This window comes from Heterodontus francisci, chromosome 47, assembly GCF_036365525.1.
Source record: "Heterodontus francisci isolate sHetFra1 chromosome 47, sHetFra1.hap1, whole genome shotgun sequence".
NCBI classification, from domain to species: Eukaryota; Metazoa; Chordata; class Chondrichthyes; order Heterodontiformes; family Heterodontidae; genus Heterodontus; species Heterodontus francisci.
In genome coordinates, this window is record NC_090417.1 from 19,946,049 (window position 1) to 19,955,545 (window position 9,497).

Sequence of the window (9,497 nt, forward strand, 5' to 3'; positions counted from 1 at the left end):
AACGCACTCCCGGGTATCTGTGATTCCATATATAAACTCCCTGAACCCCTCGATTATATTCCAGTCTGTAACGCACTCCCGGGTATCTGTTATTCTATATATAAACTCCCTGAACCCCTCGATTAGATTGTAGGCTGTAACTCACTCCTGGGTATCTGTGATTCTATTTATAAACTCCCTGAACCCCTCGAATCGATTCCAGTCTGTAACTCACTCCCGGGTATCTGTGATTCTATATATAAACTCCCTGAACCCCTCGATTAGATTCCAGTCTGTAACTCACTCCCGGGTATCTGTTATTCTATACATAATCCACCCCGAACCCCTCGATTAGATTCCATTCTTTAACTCAATCCCGGGGTATCTGTGATTCTATATATAATCTCCCTGAACCCCACGATTAGATTCCAGTCAGTAACTCACTCCTGGGTATCTGTGATTCTATATATAAACTCCCTGAAGCCCACGATTAGATTCCAGTCTGTAACTCACTCCCGGGTATCTGTGATTCTATATATAAACTCCCTGAACCCCTCGATTAGATTCCAGTCTGTAACTCACTCCCGGGTATCTGTTATTCTATACATAATCCACCCCGAACCCCTCGATTAGATTCCATTCTTTAACTCAATCCCGGGGTATCTGTGATTCTATATATAATCTCCCTGAACCCCACGATTAGATTCCAGTCTGTAACTCACTCCTGGGTATCTGTGATTCTATATATAATCTCCCTGAACCCCACGATTAGATTCCAGTCTGTAACTCACTCCCGGGTATCTGTGATTCTATATATAATCTCCCTGAACCCCACGATTAGATTCCAGTCTGTAACTCACTCCCGGGTATCTGTTATTCTATATATAAACTCCCTGAAGCCCACGATTAGATTCCAGTCTGTAACTCACTCCCGGGTATCTGTGATTCTATATATAAACTCCCTGAACCCCAAGATTGGATTCCAGTCTGTAACTCACTCCCGGGTATCTGTGATTCTATATATAAACGCCCTGTAGCCCTCGATAGGATTCCAGTCTGTAACTCACTCCTGGGTATCTGTTATTCTATATATAAACTCCCTGAACCCCTCGATTAGATTCCAGTCTGTAACTCACTCCCGGCTATCTGTGATTCTATTCATAAACTCCCTGAACCCCTCGATTAGATTCCAGTCTGTAACTCACTCCTGGGTATCTGTGATTCTATATATAAACTCCCTGAACCCCTCAATTAGATTCCAGTCTGTAACTCACTCCCGGGTATCTGTGATTCTATATATAAACTCCCTGAACCCCACGATTAGATTCCAGTCTGTAACTCACTCCTGGGTATCTGTGATTCTATTTATAAACTCCCTGAACCCCTCGATTCGATTCCAGTCTGTAACTCACTCCCGGGTATCTGTGATTCTATTCATTAACTCCCTGAACCCCTCGATTAGATTCCAGTCTGCAACTCACTCCTGGGTATCTGTGATTCTATATATAAACTCCCTGAACCCCTCGATTAGATTCCAGTCTGTAACTCACTCCCGGGTATCTGTGATTCTATATATAAACCCCCCGAACCCCTCGATTAGATTCCAGTCTGTAACTCACTCCCGGGTATCTGTGATTCGATATATAAACCACCCCGAACCCCTCGATTAGATTCCAGTCTGTAACTCACTCCCGGGTATCTGTGATTCTATATATAAACCACCCCGAACCCCTCGATTAGATTCCAGTCTGTAACTCACACCCGGGTATCTGTGATTCTATATATAAACCACCCCGAACCCCTCGATTAGATTCCAGTCTGTAACACACTCCCGGGTATCTGTGATTCTGTATTTAAACCCCCCGAACCCCTCGATTAGATTCCAGTCTGTAACTCACTCCCGGGTATCTGTGATTCTATTTATAAACTCCCTGAACCCCTCGATTAGATTCCAGTCCGTAACTCACTCCCGGGTATCTGTTATTCTATATATAGACCACCCGAACCCCTCGATTAGATTTCAGTCTGTAACTCACTCCCGGGTATCTATGATTCTATATATAAACCACCCCGAACCCCTCGATTAGATTCCAGTCTGTAACTCACTCCCGGGTATCTGTGATTCGATATATAAACTCCCTGAAACCCTCGATTAGATTCCAGTCTGTAACTCACTCCCGGGTATCTGTGATTCTACATATAAACTACCTGAACCCCTCAATTAGATTCCAGTCTGTAACTCACTCCTGGGTATCTGTGATTCTATATATAAACTCCCTGTAGCCCACGATTAGATTCCAGTCTGTAACTCACTCCCGGGTATCTGTGATTCTATATATAAACTCCCTGAACCCCACTATTAGATTGCAGTCTGTAACGCACTCCCGGGTATCTGTGATTCTATATAAAAACTCCCTGAACCCCTCGATTAGATTCCAGTCTGTAACGCACTCACGGCTATCTGTGATTCTATATTTAAACTCCCTGAAGCCCACGATTAGATTCCAGTCTGTAACTCACTCCCGGGTATCTGTGATTCTATATATAAACTCCCTGAACCCCAAGATTAGATTCCAGTCTGTAACTCACTCCCGGGTATCTGTGATTCTATATTTAAACGCCCTGTAGCCCTCGATAGGATTCCAGTCTGTAACTCACTCCTGGGTATCTGTGATTCTATATATAAACTCCCTGAACCCCTCGATTAGATTCCAGTCTGTAACTCACTCCCGGCTATCTGTGATTCTATTCATTAACTCCCTGAACCCCTCGATTAGATTCCAGTCTGTAACTCACTCCTGGGTATCTGTGATTCTATATATAAACTCCCTGAACCACTCGATTAGATTCCAGTCTGTAACTCACTCCCGGGTATCTGTGATTCTGTATATAAACTCCCTGAACCCCACGATTAGATTCCAGTCTGTAACTCACTCCCGGGTATCTGTGATTCTGTATATGAACTCCCTGAACCCCACGATTAGATTCCAGTCTGTAACTCACTCCCGGGTATCTGTGATTCTATATATAAACTCCCTGAACCCCTCGATTAGATTCCAGTCTGTAACTCACTCCCGGGTATCTGTGATTCTATATATAAACTCCCTGATCCCCTCGATTAGATTCCAGTCTGTAACTCACTCCCGGGTATCTGTGATTCTATATATAAAGTCCCTGAATCCCTCGATTAGATATCAGTCTGTAACTCACTCCCGGGTATCTGTGATTCTATATATAAACTCCCTGAACCCCAAGATTAGATTCCAGTCTGTAACTCACTCCCGGGTATCTGTGATTCTATATATAAACGCTCTGTCGCCCTCGATTGGATTCCAGTCTGTAACTCACTCCCGGGTATCTGTTATTCTATATATAAACTCCCTGAACCCCTCGATCAGATTCCAGTCTGTAACTCACTCCCGGCTATCTGTGATTCTATTCATAAACTCCCTGAACCCCTCGATTAGATTCCAGTCTGTAACTCACTCCTGGGTATCTGTGATTCTATTTATAAATTCCCTGAACCCCTCGATTCGATTCCAGTCTGTAACTCACTCCCGGGTATCTGTGATTCCAGATATAAACTCCCTGAACCCCACGATTAGATTCCAGCCTGTAACTCACTACTGGGTATCTGTGATTCTATATATAAACTCCCTGAACCCCTCGATTCGATTCCAGTCTGTAACTCACTCCCGGGTATCTGTGATTCTGTATATAAACTCCCTGAACCCCACGATTAGATTCCATTCTTTAACTCAATCCCGGGTATCTGTGATTCTATATATACACTCCCTGAACCCCTCGAATAGATTCCAGTCTGTAACTCACTCCCGGGAATCTGTGATTCTATATATAAAGTCCCTGAATCCCTCGATTAGATATCAGTCTGTAACTCACTCCCGGGTATCTGTGATTCTATATATAAACTCCCTGAACCCCTCGATTAGATTCCAGTCTGTAACTCACTCCCGGGAATCTGTGATTCTATATATAAAGTCCCTGAATCCCTCGATTAGATATCAGTCTGTAACTCACTCCCGGGTATCTGTGATTCTATATATAAACTCCCTGAACCCCTCGATTAGATTCCAGTCTGTAACTCACTCCCAGATATCTGTGATTCTATATATAAACTCCCTGAATCCCTCGATTAGATTCCATTCTGTAACTCACTCCCGGCTATCTGTGATTCTATTCATAAACTCCCTGAACCCCTCGATTAGATTCCAGTCTGTAACTCACTCCTGGGTATCTGTGATTCTATATATAAACTCCCTGTAGCCCACGATTAGATTCCAGTCTGTAACTCACTCCTGGGTATCTGTGATTCTATATATAAAGTCCCTGAACCCCTCGATTAGATTCCAGTCTGTAACTCACTCCTGGGTATCTGTGATTCTATTTATAAATTCCCTGAACCCCTCGATTCGATTCCAGTCTGTAACTCACTCCCGGGAATCTGTGATTCTATATATAAAGTCCCTGAATCCCTCGATTAGATATCAGTCTGTAACTCACTCCCGGGTATCTGTGATTCTATATATAAACTCCCTGAACCCCTCGATTAGATTCCAGTCTGTAACTCACTCCCAGGTATCTGTGATTCTATATATAAACTCCCTGAATCCCTCGATTAGATTCCATTCTGTAACTCACTCCCGGCTATCTGTGATTCTATTCATAAACTCCCTGAAGCCCTCGATTAGATTCCAGTCTGTAACTCACTCCTGGGTATCTGTGATTCTATATATAAACTCCCTGTAGCCCACGATTAGATTCCAGTCTGTAACTCACTCCTGGGTATCTGTGATTCTATATATAAAGTCCCTGAACCCCTCGATTAGATTCCAGTCTGTAACTCACTCCTGGGTATCTATGATTCTATATATAAACTCCCTGAACCCCTCGATTAGATTCCATTCTTTACCTCACTCCTGGGTATCTGTTATTCTATATATAAACTCCCTGAACCCCTCGATTCGATTCCAGTCTGTAACTCACTCCCGGGTATCTGTGATTCTATATCTCAACTCCCTGAACCCCTCGATTAGATTCCAGTCTGTAACTCACTCCCGGGTATCTGTGATTCTATATATAAACTCCCTGAACCCCTCGATTAGATTCCAGTCTGTAACTCACTCCCGGGTATCTGTGATTCTATATATAAACTCCCTGAACCCCTCGATTAGATTCCAGTCTGTAACTCACTCCTGGGTATCTGTGATTCTATATATAAACTCCCTGAACCCCTCGATTAGATTCCAGTCTGTAACTCACTCCCGGGTATCTGTGATTCTATTTATAAACTCCCTGAACCCCTCGATTCGATTCCAGTCTGTAACTCACTCCCGGGTATCTGTTATTCTATATATAAACTCCCTGAACCCCTCGATTAGATTCCAGTCTGTAACTCACTCCTAGGTATCTGTGATTCTACATATAAACTCCCTGAACCCCTCGATTAGATTCCAGTCTGTAACTCACTCCCGGGTATCTGTGATTCTATATATAAACTCCCTGATCCCCTCGATTAGATTCCAGTCTGTAACTCACTCCCGGGTATCTGTGATTCTATATATAAAGTCCCTGAATCCCTCGATTAGATATCAGTCTGTAACTCACTCCCGGGTATCTGTGATTCTATATATAAACTCCCTGAACCCCAAGATTAGATTCCAGTCTGTAACTCACTCCCGGGTATCTGTGATTCTATATATAAACGCCCTGTCGCCCTCGATTGGATTCCAGTCTGTAACTCACTCCCGGGTATCTGTTATTCTATATATAAACTCCCTGAACCCCTCGATCAGATTCCAGTCTGTAACTCACTCCCGGCTATCTGTGATTCTATTCATAAACTCCCTGAACCCCTCGATTAGATTCCAGTCTGTAACTCACTCCTGGGTATCTGTGATTCTATTTATAAATTCCCTGAACCCCTCGATTCGATTCCAGTCTGTAACTCACTCCCGGGTATCTGTGATTCCAGATATAAACTCCCTGAACCCCACGATTAGATTCCAGCCTGTAACTCACTACTGGGTATCTGTGATTCTATATATAAACTCCCTGAACCCCTCGATTCGATTCCAGTCTGTAACTCACTCCCGGGTATCTGTGATTCTGTATATAAACTCCCTGAACCCCACGATTAGATTCCATTCTTTAACTCAATCCCGGGTATCTGTGATTCTATATATACACTCCCTGAACCCCTCGAATAGATTCCAGTCTGTAACTCACTCCCGGGAATCTGTGATTCTATATATAAAGTCCCTGAATCCCTCGATTAGATATCAGTCTGTAACTCACTCCCGGGTATCTGTGATTCTATATATAAACTCCCTGAACCCCTCGATTAGATTCCAGTCTGTAACTCACTCCCGGGAATCTGTGATTCTATATATAAAGTCCCTGAATCCCTCGATTAGATATCAGTCTGTAACTCACTCCCGGGTATCTGTGATTCTATATATAAACTCCCTGAACCCCTCGATTAGATTCCAGTCTGTAACTCACTCCCAGGTATCTGTGATTCTATATATAAACTCCCTGAATCCCTCGATTAGATTCCATTCTGTAACTCACTCCCGGCTATCTGTGATTCTATTCATAAACTCCCTGAACCCCTCGATTAGATTCCAGTCTGTAACTCACTCCTGGGTATCTGTGATTCTATTCATTAACTCCCTGAACCCCTCGATTAGATTCCAGTCTGTAACTCACTCCTAGGTATCTGTGATTCTATATATAAACTCCCTGAACCCCTTGATTAGAGTCCAGCCTATCACTTGCTCCCAAACTCTCTATTTACTCTTGCTGGTTGAGGGTTAAAAGTGAGATGCCAGTTTACAGTCAGATGAGTGTGTCCACTCAGTGTTGTGCTGATATAGCTCGAGGGATGGGTGACTCACTCTCAGTTCCTGTGCTGCTCTCAGTGGTGTTCCTGGCATCAACTCCAGTTAAACTTCACAAAGAGTAAAGTCACCTCTTTGAAGTAGAGAATGGGGGCCAGGATTGGGATTGGGAATAAGGCAGATCCTCTTGCACTTGGTCCCTCAGTTCCTGGCACTGTTATTCACAGCAACTGGTGGGTGGGGGAGAAGAGCCGGTGAGAATTGGGCAAAGGGCAGGAATGTAATTCATGTAACGTTTGTAGCTGTTTCATTGGGTTTATTGTTTGGGACTCACGTGAGCTGCATGCAAGTGACACTGGGCTTAATATTTCCACAGCTCTCTCTCCACTGTGTGTCTGTCTACGTGCTATCAGACAGGGCAGGGAGATGGCAGGATGGATGGAGTGGGATGTGGGTGGTATGGAGGGGAGAGGCATGGGGACTGGGGGGGGGAGTGAAGAAGGACGGGGAGTGGGGAAAGAAGGACGGGGAGTGGGGGAAGAAGGACGGGGAGTGGAGGGAAGAAGCATGGGAAATGGGGGAAGAGGGACAGGGAGAGGTGATGGATGGGGATGGAGGTGGCGAGAGACGGGTATGGGGGTGGCGAGGGATAGCGAGCGTGGGGAGAGGGCCAGCGAATGGGGGGAGACGAATGGCGAGCAGTTGAGGGTCAGTACTGAGGGAGTGCTGCGTTGTCGGAGGGGCAGTACCGAGGGAGCTCCGCACCGTCGGAGGGGCAGTACTGAGGGCGTGCTGCATTGTTGGAGGTGCTGTCTGTTGGATGAGACCTGAAATCAAGCCTCGCCTGCCCTCTCAGGTGATGTATAAGATCCCAGTATTTTGAAGAGGAGCAGGGGAGTTCTCCCAGTGTCCTGGTCAATATTTATCTCTCAACCATCACTAGAACTGATCCTCTGGCCATGTTCTTTGTGGGATCTTGCTGTTTGTAAATTGGCTGCTGCATTTCCAACACTACAACAGTGACTACACTTCAAAAGTACTTCAATGTCAGTGGAGGGCTCTGGGACGTTGTGAAAGGTGCTATATAAATACAGTTTCCTCTTTCTTTAAAATCTACGAGCTTGAATCAGAATTCTGTCCAATGAAAGTCCACACACGTTCAGTGGCTGATCAATGCAACCTTTGCCATCCCCAGTTTGCAAAAACGCTCTATAAATATTTAATTTATGCAAAAGTCTACTCGCTCTTCTCTCTCCACCAAACACTGGGTCTCGTTTAGCTCAGGATGCTCGGAGAGTGTTGGGTTACACACAGGCTCACAAGTGGCACAAACCCTGTTGACACCCCAAAACTGCTCAGAAGCTAACAGACTGAGATCTATCCACCAGTGAGGCAGCAACACCCCAAACCACCAATCTCAGAGAAAGACAACCAGCCAATGTGGAGTATGGGACACAGTTAAATGGGCACCTTGGAGCATGCACATACACCCATGACAACGTGCAAACACACGCAGACACACATGCACACATACCAACAGGCAGACGCACAAACACACATACACATGCAGACACACATGCACACAAGTCACGCACAAACATTAACATGCACAGACGTACAAACACACATACACAATCACACATCCACACACAAATGTGCACACAGACACAGGCACACACATGCAGAAATCGGCATGCACAAACACACATGCACGCACCAACATAAACACGCACTTGCTCAAACATCCACACAAGCACAAACACACATGCGCACACACACAAACATGCAAAAACACACACGTACACAGATGCGCACACAACACACAAACATATGCATGCACAGATTGACATACTCACATGCTTACACATCTATATACACAGACTGATACTCTCACACCCACTGAGATACACACACAAACAGATTGATCAACACACAGTGACAGACACTTTCAGACACACTGACACGAAGACACACACACACACTGTCAGCCACAAAGAAGCTTGATAATCCGAACAGACACTGTTTGTTCACTAGACTCACACAGACCTACTGGAAGCTGCACAGAAGTGGCTCCTGACAAACACAGTCTATCCCAAACCAGCCATGGAAACTATAAAGACATTTCCTTTGGGCAATGAACTCAGTTTAAAAATGGACTTACAGTTGATGTGGCTGTGCCTCAGTCGAGCTGCTCTGCAGTTGGTGCTTCTGTGACTCGCCCTCTCTCTCGTCACCAGCTGGGCTGAAGTCCTCTTTTCAAGTTCACGTTTCCACTGGAGCTATTTCCTGTTACCTGTGAAGGTCAGTGAGACAGTGTGTGTGTGCGTGTGTTTGTGTGTGTGTGTGTGTGTTTGTGTGTGTGTGTGTGTTTGTGTGTCTAAAACACTTCCCATCCACAGAACCGAGCTGGAGCAGACACCGAGGTTCGGGGAGTTATTTGCATAAAATCTGGCCCATGTTCAGGGCAATGAGTTGGACATTAACTCACTCTGTGCCTCTCTGGGTCCTGCTGACAAGGGCAGTTCCTTATAATCTGCTTCTCCTTGCTTCAGGTACTGACTCTTGACTGCGTTAGGATTTAGCCAGTTGTCTTCTACATTACGGAACTCTCTAATCCCTGTGAGAGTTGCCACAATCAGCAAGGAGGGCATCATCTTG

The 9,497-nt window shown here is 44.9% G+C and overlaps 1 protein-coding gene across 8 annotated transcripts in view; it reads right to left on the reverse strand.

The window, feature by feature from the left end:
• The window catches only part of sorbs3 (sorbin and SH3 domain containing 3), a 177,057-nt gene extending 167,821 nt beyond the window's left edge, over positions 1-9,236 (reverse strand). For 4 of the 8 annotated variants that reach the window (XM_068023208.1, XM_068023207.1, XM_068023210.1 and 1 more), the window contains exon 1: positions 9,001-9,235. The gene's annotated coding sequence lies outside the window, so the exon portion shown is untranslated. Of the gene's footprint in view, positions 1-9,000 lie in introns of all 8 variants that reach the window. The other 4 variants (XM_068023211.1, XM_068023205.1, XM_068023209.1 and 1 more) reach the window with 2 other exon arrangements.
• Positions 9,237-9,497: the final 261 nt, after the last annotated feature.